The sequence below is a fragment of the Microtus oregoni genome, unplaced genomic scaffold, assembly GCF_018167655.1.
Source record: "Microtus oregoni isolate MIOR12 unplaced genomic scaffold, Mior012 000147F_ref0000457, whole genome shotgun sequence".
NCBI classification, from domain to species: domain Eukaryota; kingdom Metazoa; phylum Chordata; class Mammalia; order Rodentia; family Cricetidae; genus Microtus; species Microtus oregoni.
Window position 1 is genome coordinate 605,926 of NW_024544797.1, and position 13,381 is coordinate 619,306.

The following is a 13,381-nucleotide window of genomic DNA, read 5'->3' on the forward strand; positions in this document are numbered from 1 at the left end:
TGGGCAAGTATTGTATTTGCATTATTCAAATTTCAAGACAACAGGGACTGGGGAGATAGTTCCATGGATAGGAACACTAGCTAGGTTTGGTCCTCAGCACCCACACTGGCTGTCTCACCTGTAACACTAGTACCTCTTCTAGCTCCACAGGCACCTGTACCTATGTGATGGACACATATACAGTTAGGTACAAACACATGCACATAAAATCAAATAAATCTTTTTTTATTAATTTTTTGAAGATTTATTTATTATATACACAGTGTCTGTCTGCATGGATGTTTACAGGCCAGAAGAAGGCACCAGATCTCATTACAGATGGTCATGAACCACAATGTGGTTGCTGGGAAATGAACTCAGGACCTCTGAAAGAAAAGTCAGTGTTCTTAACCTCTGAGCCATCTCTCCAGCCCCAAAATCAAATAAATCTTAAAAAAATATGAGGACAAAGGGTGTGTAGTTGATTCTCCATATCCATGGGTGCAGCATCTGTGGGTTCAACCTATCATAGAGAGAAAAACACATTCCAGATTGTCTTAACTGAGCATCTTCAGACATTTTCTTTGTCATTATTTTCTAAACAATATAACAGTCATTTACAGAGCATTTAGATCACACTATGTACTGCTAGTAACTTAAACATGGTTTAAAGATGCCAGAAGGATGCACATAGATCAAACGCAAATGCTACTCAATTTCATACAAAGCAATGGGAAAAGCCACAGGTTCTGGGTATCCCTGAAGGATATTGAGGTCCTGAGACAGGGGAGATAGTTAGAAAATAGAGGAGACACGATGAAGGAAAGGGCTTCCTCTACTCTCCCAATTCGGATTTCTGTTTCTTTCTAGAAGATACCCAGGAATTTTGACATCACTGACTAGACCACCTGCATAAGAATTGCACCCCCTCTCTCTGAAAAAAAAACATCCTAAATGACACTAAAGATGGCTAATGACGCATGCCTTAAATCCAACCTCCTAATGACCTATGAATGACTAAGGGTCACTTTGATCAATGATTTTTCTCTCTGCTGGCACTCCCTTCTCCACTGCAAGCCTGTACAGTGTACTTTAAAAGTCTCCCCTTCAAGGGCAGATTCTGGGCTAAAAAGAACAGATTCTGGAGCTAAAGTTTAAACTTAATTGAAAATCAAGTAACTTCAAAGCCGCCAATCACTTACATAGCTGATGCTAGGGCATTTAGACAGCCTTACTCAGTTACTTTCAAGTGGGTCTTGCCTTACTTATTACTCAACACCCCTCTCCTCAGCCTCCCTGCTCCTCTCTTTCCAAAGTATCTTAGTTAGGGTTTCTACTGTTTGTGAAGAGACACTGTGATCACAGCAACTCTTGTAAAGGAAAACATTTCATTGGCGTGGCTCACTTACAGTTTCAGAGGTTCAGTCCATTATCATCATGGCAGGATATGGTGGTGTGCAGGCAGACAAGATGCCAGAGAAGTAGCTGAGAGTTCTACATTGTGTGTGGGCAACAGGAAGTGAACTGAGACACTAGGTGTGACTTGAGCACATATGAGACCTTAAAGGCAGCCTCCACAGTGACACACTTCCTCCAACAAAGCCACACCTCCTAGTAGTGTCACTCCCTTTGAGGGCCATTTTCTTTCAAATTGCCACAGTAATCAATTTTATCAGTTGCTCGTACTTTCTTCAGAGATGCTTATCTCTCTGTCATACATCTCCTCCTCTGTATAGAAATAGTGGCATGCAGTTCTTTGATATTTTTGGTTTTGTTTTGTCTTTTGAGACAGGATTTCTTTGTGTAGTCCTGGCTATCATGGAACTTGCTCTGTAGACCAGGCTGGTATTGACTTCACAGAGACCCATCCATCTCTGCCTCCCAAGTCCTGGGATTAAAGGTGTGTACCACCACCACCTGGCCTTTGTTTGATTTTTTTTATTCAACAGTATATCTTAACGATCAATCCAAAAACCTTCCTGTTTTTTGCTACAGCTGCAGAAAATTCCAAATGTGAATGGACTGTTGACCTGGCCCTCTGTAGCCATAGGCTCCATGTATAAAGATTTAACCAACTCCAGGTCTAAACTGTTCTGGGAAAAAAAAAACCGTTTTTACTGAACATGTACCAACTCTTCGTTAGCTTCTTTTCCCTGAACAACACAATAGAGCTGTGTAGCATTTATATTATCTTAGAGATTATAAATGATGTACAGATAATTTCAGGTTTACAAGAGGATATGTATTGGTTCTCTGCAGACAGTACACCACTTTATATAAGGGGCTTGAACACCCACGCACATTTGGTTATTCAAGAGGGTCCTGAAACCAAACTCCCACAAAGACCAGGAGTGTTGTCACTAAGTTGTTTAGCCAGAAGTCTTTATCAGTGCACTTTCAGAGATGTGAAGTTCAACTACCAATGATGCTGTGCTGTGTAAACTACAAACAGAACCCAGGCAGCTCTGAATGAGCAACTGCTCTTGCTCAGAAACCCACAGTCCAAACAGAGGGCGGACTCTGCTGTCTAAGGTAAGGAACGATAAAAATCCCAGCATTTGGGAGGCTGAGGCAGAAGAATGGAGGGGGTGTGTGTGCGTGAATGCATATATGCATGTGTGTGTGTGTGTGTGTGTGTACAAGCTCGTGCAGTGTGAAGGCCAAAGGTCAACCTTAGGTGGCATTCCTTGGGTGCCATCTACTTTATTTTTTGAGACAGGTCATTTCATTGGCTTGGAGCTCATTGATTCACCTTAGCTGGCTCCAGTGATCCATTTGTCTACCCACTGTGGGACTTACAAGTACACAACACCACATCTGGCTCTTTCAATGGGCTCTGGGGGATCAAACTGGGGTCATCATATTTGTGTAGCAAACAGTTTACAAACAGAACCATTTCCCCAGCCCAAGAGCATGGAAAGTTCAAAACCATCCTGAGCTACATGGTGAGACCCTGTGTAAATAAATTTAAAGATAAAGTATTCTGAAGGACCAGGAAAGAGAGAATTCACTTTCAGTTGGCTGGGGACATGGAGGAAGAGGCGTGTTGAGTGTATGAAATAGTATCTGTAGGAGGGCAAATCACAGAAGGATTCATTTAGGATAAAATAAGTTACATTTTGGACTTGGATATAGCTCAGCAGAAAAACATTTGCCTAGATTGTGCCAGGCCCTGAGTTGGATTCTCAGCACAGAAAAGAAAGTTAAGTCACACTAAACTGTGTATCCAATGTATGGTACAGGGAGGTGAGCTATTGCTGCAATTAAATGTCCTTTGTCTTAAAGATTCAAGAATTAAAATGGCATTATATACACTGCTTGACTAATAATGTAAGTATCAGGCACTTCAAAATAAATTAGCCATATTGCAAAACCCGACCCAGTTCTTAGAAACACAGGCTGTAAAACACTGTGTAATGTAGACAAAGAAAGAAAGAAAGAAAGAAAGAAAGAAAGAAAGAAAGAAAGAAAGAAAGAAAGAAAGAAAGAAAGAAAGAAAGAAGGAAGGAAGGAAGGAAGGAAGGAAGGAATCCACATCAAATCTCTTGCCTCTGAAGAATGGATTTAAAGACACTCCTTTCTATTCAGTGGGCCTATCTCTGGTAAATTAGAATAATTCCATTCCTAGCCTTTGCCGTTAAGATGAGCTTGTCATTTCTTGGGGACTATTGCTAGTTCCCTTCTTCGTTGGTAGATCAATGTAGATAGAATGCAGCTAAGAGAACAAATTTCCCCACGAACAGGAAATGTGGGCCTGACATCCTTCCAGATTATACTAGCTGCGCTGAATTATGAAGCGGGGCATTGGATATATTTCTCAGTGTGAGACATTATATTTAGCTCCCTGTACTGACAGTTTGAGCTTTGGACCTTCTCAGGTTAAAAATTAATTTGTAATGATAGGGTTTTTTCTGTATTTGTTTGGGGAAAACCATACCTATAACAAAGATGGCAAATCATTTTAAAACTGACCCAGAGAGCTTAAAAGGCAATTAGATCTGGAAATAGGGCTACAAATAAGAACTGGTAAAAACATCTATTACTAACTTCTGGCACTTTCATTTCCAGGTTCAGTCTTCTAGAAACTTAGTTTGACATGCACTGGAAAAGACTTGGGCTGTAGTATCAGCCAGAACTAGGTTCAAGACTAGATTTAGGCAAACTATTATAAGATGCAAAAATATTTGCAGTTATTAAAAATTCATGCATATTTTAAAAATGGATAGTGCTGCAGCATTTCATGTAAATAAATGAAAAATGTTAGAAGCATTTTAGATGTCTGTGGAAATAGGTTTGAAAAAAACCCAAATCATTAGACATTATATTGTGAACCAACTGGAGCCATTTCTGTCTGGCATACATGAACCACTGATGAGGAAGGTAGTGTCTACTTATTCCTTACCTTGCCTTTCAGTTCTAATGAAAGCAGGTACCTGGCCCAATCTGTCCACACATATATAAACAAGCAGATACAGCTACAGCTATACAAGCTCTTCCTAGACTCAGAACCCTGAGGCAGAAGCAGCCGAGTTCTATGTGGAACAATGGGCTCAGTGTTAGAACTGATAATCGAGGCAGTGGCTTCAGATGTCTAAGTGGGGCAGTGGCTACAATGTTATAATTGAGGCAGTGGCTATAGTGTTATAATAGAGGCAGTGGCTACAGTGTTATAATAGAGGCAGTGGCTACAGTGTTATAATAGAGGCAGTGGCTACAGTGTTATAATAGAGGCAGTGGCTACAGTGTTATAATAGAGGCAGTGGCTACAGTGTTATAATAGAGGCAGTGGCTACAGTGTTATAATAGAGGCAGTGGCTACAGTGTTATAATAGAGGCAGTGGCTACAGTGTTATAATAGAGGCAGTGGCTACAGTGTTATAATTGGGGTAGTGGCTACAGTGTTATAATAGAGGCAGTGGCTACAGTGTTATAATTGGGGCAGTGGCTACAGTGCTATAATTGGGGCAGTGGCTACAGTGTTATAATAGAGGCAGTGGCTACAGTGTTATAATTGAGGCAGTGGCTATAGTGTTATAATTGAGGCAGTGGCTATAGTGTTATAATTGGGGCAGTGGCTACAGTGTTATAATAGAGGCAGTGGCTACAGTGTTATAATTGGGGCAGTGGCTACAGTGTTATAATAGAGACAGTATCTTACAGTGTTGTACAAACAGGACACTTTTAGCCTTTTAGGTTACCTCGGAAAATCAGAATGTTTAAATTCATGGCTGGACATTCGATATTTTGTTTTTTATTTGGCTTCTCCTGAAACAAAGCCTCATGAGACACACCACCCTTCTGGCAAGAGCTACCAAACCTAGAACTTAGGTCACTTAGCACACACTACTTGCTGATCCAGATTCGATTGTATTGTCTGTGCTAAAGTGTCTAAGAGAGTGCAGCTTGTTCCTTGTTTTACCAATAAACTGTTAGTTTGCTTGCTGGTGGTGTTGAAGATAGAGCCCAGGACAACACACAGCAAGGAAAGCACTCTACCGCTGAGGTGCACTCCCAGCCTCAGAAGTGCTCATTTCTAGTAGACATTGTGCAGATTGTCAAAACATCTAATGTGGTCGGGAGACAACCTGTGGTATTAGGAGGGGCTGGGGAGACAGCTCAGTGAGGATGCTTGCTGCAGAAATATGAGAAGGAGTGGGTTTAGATGTTCAGCAACCATGTAAAAAGCCAGATGGAGTGGCCTGTACTTGCAACCCCAGTGTTGGGGATACAGTGACAGGGGGATCCCTGGAGCTTGCTGGCCAGCCAGCCTAGCCAAAACCCAGAAAGTTCCAGGTTCAGTGTGAGACATTTGGGGGGACATTTGGGATCTCAATAAATGACAGAATGACAGAGGATACTTGGGAATCTCTATAAATAAAAACAGCATGGAATTAGCTAAAGGACCTTTCCCAAACCCTAAAGAAATTCTCAAGAAAGAAATAAAGAACAATGGAAGCACAGCAAAACTCTCGGGAAACTTACAACAAAGATCGTTCTCACCACAGGCTAACTGGCTGGGACTGGAATAACACATGCTAGCCGCCGCATCTAGCTTTTTAACTTGGATTCCTGGGATAGAACTCAGATCGTCAGAGTTGCATAAGCAAGTGCTTTTACCCCACTGAGTCTTCTCACTAGCAGATGGAGTAAGAAGTATTCGGAGAAGCAGGAACGGGGGTTATTGCATGTCCCAGTGTTCTCCTCCAACACACACTCAAATATATATACACATATATATCCATGAAGGGTAACAAACTGGGCTGAAAAGGTGCAGGGATTTTGTTTTGTTTTGTTTTCATTTTTTATGTCGTGTGTTCCTAGTGGTTCTGAGGTTGAACTCCCGTCCTGTTTCGGCAATCATTCTGCCACTGAGCCATACCCCAAGTCCTTGAGAAGGTGCCATAAACTAAATAACATTCACCATATTGCCTGTGCTTAAACCGCACTTCCCAGGGTTGTCAGGAACGTTGGCTGGAAAAACTTAAGACACACAGCACCACAGGAAGCTCCCAAGACAACACTTCCAAGGGGCCAGGAAGCTTCTATGGGGCACCAAGCCTCTGGGGGGGGGGGGACTTCTTCGGAGTGTGGGGACCGGGAGCTTCTGGGTTGTGAAACTGGAAAAGCTTCTGAGGGGCTCGAAGTCCCCAAGGGCAGGAAGTTCCTGAGATTGGAGGCCACAAAGCTTTTGAGAGTCACAAAGCATCTGAAGGGCTCAGAGTTCACGAAGTGAAGATGGTTGCTATGCTCTGCTATAGCACGCCTGTCCTTCGGTTAACAGAACGGCCAAAGGGGAAATGTCTGAATGAGCTTTTTAAGATGTCCCCATCCTCCCCTCCACCCTCACCCTACCCAGCGGCTAGGCAGTTGTTCCTCATTCCTTCCACCAGCCAAAGCTCTTAAAAGAAGACTTCAGGAAACTTCTGAAAACTCAAGTCACTACCGTCTAAGTCTCCTCAGCGTGACGTGTCAAGGGGGCACACTAAAAAGGAAGACCCAGCCAAGCAAAAGTGGAAAAAGAAAAGTTATTATGTCAAGTTTTATCAACAAAAACTTGGAAATGGAAAAGAGATACTGAGAAGCAGGAAATATCATGACCTGGTCAAGGAACCGAGAGAGGGCCTAAGCAAGAATGACCAGGAAGCCGATCTGTTTGGAGCTATCTATCCGGCTGCCAAAATCAAATAAAAATTCTTGCGGAGCTAAGAAACCAATTAAAATTAGCCCCTGAGTCCAAACTGGATGGTAAGATCCAACACAGCCAAAGGGTGAAAGGCTTAGATTTTGCTGTCCTTCAGAAGGCCCGAGAAGAAGCTGTCATCAAAGAATGGAGAGGAGCTAATGAAAAGAGCCCACATGGAAACTCAAAAAGATGAGATTTCTGAAAATAAGAATAAATTTAAACCATGTCTAGACTGTAACATTTACCAAGTACTTTCTGAGAACAAAACATGTAAGCCGAATGTCCTGTTCCTTCCTGGCTGCATGGTCCATGTGATAAACTTTGATGAGGATGCCAACACTCATATTCCCATCAGTATTATCTACAGCAAGAGTGAATGTCTGACCATGAAGGTCCATACCACACTAACTCAAGACGACACTGTCATTGGCAAGCTCATACAGATCCTGGCATACCTAAGACAGTGACCTAATCAAGAAAGATAAAGAGAAACTGGGAGAGGAGAAATCTCCAAAAGCCAACATGGACCTTCTTGAAAACAGAAAAATATACCTTCCACCACCAAGATACCTCAGCACAGGGAGCAAGAGAGATACCAGGGAGCAGGACACCCCAGGAAGACATACCGATGCTGGGCACAAGAGTGGGAACAAGATTTCCAGACGATGGAGGAAAGAGGGCACAGCTGCTCTGAGGTAGTAAAAAAAAAAGTGGGTAGTAAGCCCCCGGTTGTTGATCTGCTGAGCATCAATAAGAATTTGCTTTTTCAGCTGACTGGAAAGGCAAAGAATTGCCAAAGAAGCCAGAAGACACCACTTTTCCATGGTGCTGTGCAGCCACAGAGGTCAATGGAACTGTGGATAGCAAGGAGGAGAGGAACAGGCCAGGGCAGAAAGAAGGACTCCTTATTCCATTGGGACTTAGATAAACAGAAAGAAAACAGCAGACAGGTGGAAAACAAGGTTTTGTCCACGTCTGCATCCCACTGTGGTGTCCAGATGCCTAAAGGATGGAAAACCAGGTACTCCAAGGAAAGTAGTGACTCAAACAAGCTTTCTCCTCAGTGGAAGATTCACGCTGTCACTGGGAAAAACACGGTGAAAGTCACAAAACAAAGCCTAACCTCCAGTTCAAGCTGGAGAGGCTCTGCAGAAGGGTCTGCTCTCAGTTGCCTGGTTTCTATAATTTCCAGCAAGGTCTCGAGGAATGTGTGTTCATGCATGCATGCATGTGTAATTTTACTATATGATCATTTTGGTTCTGCTAAAACCGGCTAGCTTGAAAATGACAAGTTACAGGAAGCATAACCCAGACAATGAAATCCCATGTAATTACTTACAAAAGAATAAAATACAAGGAGCTGGAGAGATGCTCAGAGGTTAAGAGTACTTGTTGCTCTTGCAGAGAACCCAGGTTCAGGTCCCAGCAGCCACATAATGGCCTACAACTATCTGCAACTCCAGTTCCAGGGGATCCAGCACCCACCTTCTTCTGACCTTCTTGGGCACCAGCTATGCACATCCACGTGGGCAAGACACTCGCACACGCAAAATAAGAAATCTAAAAAACATTTTTTACAACAGTGGGAAAATAAGATATAACTTTACAACTTGTAAAAACTGACAGTTTTTAAAGTAACATAAACAGAGTCATATAATGTTACAAGAAGGGCCCCTTTGTTCTTCCCAGTCACCCAGCTAGCTTAGCCCCCAAAATAACCACACAGAAACTGTATTCATTAAAACACTGCTTGGCCCATTAGCTCTAGTTTTGTATTGGCTAATTCTTACAAATTAATTTAACCCATTTCTATTCATCTGTGTATCGCCATGTGCCAGTGGCTTACCAGGAAAGATTCAGCATGTCTGACTCTGGCAGCTCTATGGCTGCTCTCTGACTCTGCCTTCTTCCTCCTAGCATTCTGTTTAATTTTCCCTGCCTACCTATGTTCTGCCCTACCAAGGTCAAGGCAATTTCTTTATTCATTAACCAATACAAACAACACATAAAAAGAAGGACCTCCTACACCAATATAATGTTTTAATTTTACTAAAAGTAGAATATATATGGTTGAACAAGTATGGGAAGAAGTCTAGAGAGATATGGATCTTAATGTTACTTCTAGAGAGCATTATTCTGGGGAAGACACCATGTTTTTATAAACACTTTAAGGTCTGGGAGTAGTTCATTGGTAGAGTACTTACTTAGCAAGCATAAGGCCCTGTGTTGCATAACCAGTATTGAAAAAGAAGAAAGAGAGGGAAGCATAAAAAGGAAAAGAAAAAATAGCATTTAAGTGATGTATAAGGATTTTTACCAGTTATGTTGTTGGGTAGAAGAGTATTTGTGTTAAGTATTACATTAACTATTAAAAATCATTATCTTCTTAACTATTCACATGTGCAAATCCTCCTCCTAGTGGCAAATTGAATTTTCCCAAAGCTGCCATGTTAATGATATTGCACAAGAATGTAGTGGGATGGGCTGGAGAGATGGCTCAGTGGTTAAGAGCATTGCCTGCTCTTCCAAAGGTCCTGAGTTCAATTCCCAGCAACCACATGGTGGCTCACAACCATCTGTAATGAGGTCTGGTGCCCTCTTCTGGCCTGCAGACATACACACAGACAGAATATTGTATACATAATAAATAAATAAATATAAAAAAAAGAATGTAGTGGGATGTTTAGAGACCTACTGTTGGAGAAATAACATTACATTGGGTGTGGCTATCTAAGCTATAGGAACCATTCACTCCTTATCTATATGCGATCACCTTGTGGTGATTGTATTTTCCAAAAATAGCCATGTTGATTGGAAATATAGTTCAGTGGTAGAGCACTTATCCAGGATGCATTAGGCCCTGAATTCTATTTACAACACTACAAAAAAAGAAGAAAAAAGGTTTAGTCCTTACTTAAATGAAGTCTCAGAAGAATGCTATGAAATGTTTATAGCTATATTGTTGAGTAAAATAGTATTAACTATTATTATATTTTATATTACTATATTAGATTACATAGATTATGAATTTTTTTTTTCGAGACAGGGTTTCTCTGTGGTTTTGGAGCCTGTCCTGGAACTAGCTCTTGTAGACCAGGCTGGTCTCGAACTCACAGAGATCCGCCTGCCTCTGCCTCCCGATTAAAAGGATTAAAGGGATTAAAGGCGTGCACCACCACCGCCCGGCCAGATTATGAAAATTTTTAAGGAAATAAATTACATATTATACTATGAATCATTATCTACTCACAGTGTGCAATCCCCCTGTGGAAGATTATTTTTCCCCAGCAGTCATATTAGCTGAAATATAGATCAGTGGTAGTAATAACCTAGTATATGTGACTCTGAGTGTGACCCCCCTCAGCACCATTTAAAAAACATAACAGTATAAGTGAAAATCATCTACACTGACATGATGTGGAATTTCTGTCTGTATGCTGTGAATACCATTGGTTAATAAAGAAACTGCCTTGGTCTGATAGGGTAGAACAGAGCTACGTGGGGAAAACTAAACTGAATGCTGGGAGAAAGAAGGCAGAGTCAAGAGAAGTCATGGAGCCACCACCAGAGACAAGCACACCAAAACTTCGCTGGTAAACCACAGCCACATGGCAATATACAGATTAATGGAGATGGGTTAGTTTAGGATATGAGTTAGCCAGAAATATGCTTAAGCTATTGGTCAAACAGTATTGCAAATAATATAGTTTCTGTGTGGTTATTTCGGGAGTCTGGGTGGCCAGGAACACACAAGCAGCCTCCTACAACACTGATATATATACCTGATGTAGATGGGTCTTCTTTCTATGTGTTGCTTTCATTGGTTAGTTAATAAAGAAATTGCTTGGCCTGATAGGTCAGAACATAGGTGGGTGGAGTAGACAGAACAGAATGCTGGGAAGAAGGGAAGTGAGTCAGATGCCATGCTTCTCCTACCCAAAACGGACGGTGGTTAGACTCTTCCCGATAAGCCACCATTTTGTAGTGGTACACAGATTATTAGAAATGGGTTAATCAAGATGTGAGAGTTAGTCAATAAGAGGCTACAGATAATGGGCCAGGCAGTGTTTAAAAGAATACAGTTTCCGTGTAAATTATTCCAGGGCTAAGCTAGCCATGCAGGAGCTGGGCGGGAACGCAGCCCGCCGTTCCTTCTACAGAGGAACAGAGTTCAGTTCCCAGCATTCAGGTCAAGCTACTCAGAATTGCCTTCCACTCTAGAGGATCTGGTGCCCTTTTCTAGCCCTCATGAATACTCGCATGCATACTGTGCAAGCACATGCATGTGTGTGTGTGTTTGTCACATGCATACACACACACAAACACACACCTCTCCATTAGGTCCTCTCTCCTGGCACCTTGTCTAGTTTTCACTGCCACCTATGGTCTGTGCAGAGGGAATGTGAACTGAGACAAGACGTGACAAGCTCTAAGTTTCCCCTCCCCACTTCCTAATGTCTGAGAGTAGTTATTGTAAGGTATTCCCACAAGCTGAGGTACAGGGTTCCTGATATGACCCTACTGAGAGGGTGAGGGAGAGTGTCTGGAGATCAGAGAGTGCCCTCCATATGTTATCATGATCACAGAGGCGATGGGCAGGTGCTCATAGAGATGATGGTTTCCTGATGTTGCTGAGGGTGGATTGGTAATGAACAATTCACACTCCTTAGAGAGTCCCTCAAGTGTGTCCAGCCTAACACTGAGAGGTGAGATTGTCACCTGCACATGTCATGCTCCAAAGCCACACAATCAAGTTAGAGGAAAAGAAATTACCCCCGCAACCTCATTTTAGGTGAGTTTACAATTTTGTGTTGGATTGCATTCATAGTTGTCCTGGGGCATAAGGGGCTCATGGGTCACATGGTGAACATGTCTGGCTGGCAGAGGCTTTCTCCTTTTGGCCAACAGCAGCTAGCTGTAGCTAGGACTCTGTTCTACAGAGACAAGAAGACTGGGACTGGTGGCTCCTGCCAATTAGCAATCAGGAAGTTGAGACAAGAGGATCGCTTACAAATTCAAGGCCAGCCTGGGCTGTTAGAGCAGGTACAGAGTGAGACCCTGTGTCAATATTTAATTAGTTAATTAACTAAAGAAGGAAAACTAGGAGCTGAAAGACATTTTCTGGAAGCTTTAAATAACTGCAAAAATTGGGGAGAAAGCGAGGAAGTTGTGAGCAGGGTGATGGGCAGAATGCTGCTAAGAGCCGATGCTAGGGGCAGCGGTATTTCCATACTGCTAATCAGCAGCCCATTGTAGGAAGGCTGGCAGACAGCCAGATGCTTCCGGGAGATGACCTGAAAGGAAAGGAAGTCAGGTTTCCCAAGGGGGAGAGAACCGGGAAGTCAAAGTAGTTAGGGGCTACCTAATGAGCGCCTGAAAACAACAGGTGTGCCTCTTGGGGACTCTGGTGAGCTCCTGCAGGAGCAAGCCCGGCCCCTGAGCTAGGGGGATAGCTCAGTGGTAGCACCCTTGCCTAGGATGCAGGAGGCCTTGGGTTTTATAGCTAGGTACTGTGGCACACATCTGTAATCTTGGCACTTTGGAGGTGAAGGCGAGATGATTGAGACCATTCTGCATTGCACATCAAGTTAAGGCACCAGCCTGGGCCACTTTATAGCCTGTATCAAACAAATCAAAAACAAACAAGCAAACAGCGTGGCCCGGGAATCTTTCTGGTTTTCCTTCACTCACGTGACTTCTTTTGCACATTCTCTCACCCCTGTGACGCCATCTTCGGAAACCTTTCCGCAGAGGCTGAACTGATGGGGCTTCAAGGCTGGACTTCTAGCCGCTAAAACTGCACGCTATAGAAACCTCTTTCTTCAGACTCAGCCTCAAGCATCTTGTTACAGGAACAAAAAGCAAGGGTACTTGACTATCAGACTATCTCTTTCCTGCTTTACAGACTTAGAAACATCCATTCGTCAGCTCTGTTACCCTTTCAGATAGAACATAGATTTTAGCTTATTTTCCAAAGATTCTGCTCTGAGTTATCAGAACCAGGATTCAGAGTGCATTGCAACTACATAATGTGGTCTGAGTGTACACACTTTCTAACCATGTGAATTTAAGTAAGCTCATCCAATATGTAATAAACACAACATCCATCTTTTTTTTTTTTTAAGAGAACTAATAGGGGCTAAGAACTGAGGTGTATGTAGCTCAGCATCAGAGTATATGTTGTGCAAAGTCCTGGGTTCAACCCACGGCAATAAAGAA

General features: G+C 42.5%; 1 long non-coding RNA gene across 1 annotated transcript; it reads right to left on the reverse strand.

The window, feature by feature from the left end:
- Positions 1–330: 330 nt before the first annotated feature.
- On the reverse strand, positions 331–9,065 carry LOC121444903. Its single transcript, XR_005973838.1, has 3 exons — positions 9,009–9,065; positions 8,648–8,722; positions 331–502 (listed from the first exon to the last, which is right to left on the reverse strand). It is a non-coding gene; the product is annotated as an uncharacterized LOC121444903 (long non-coding RNA).
- Positions 9,066–13,381: the final 4,316 nt, after the last annotated feature.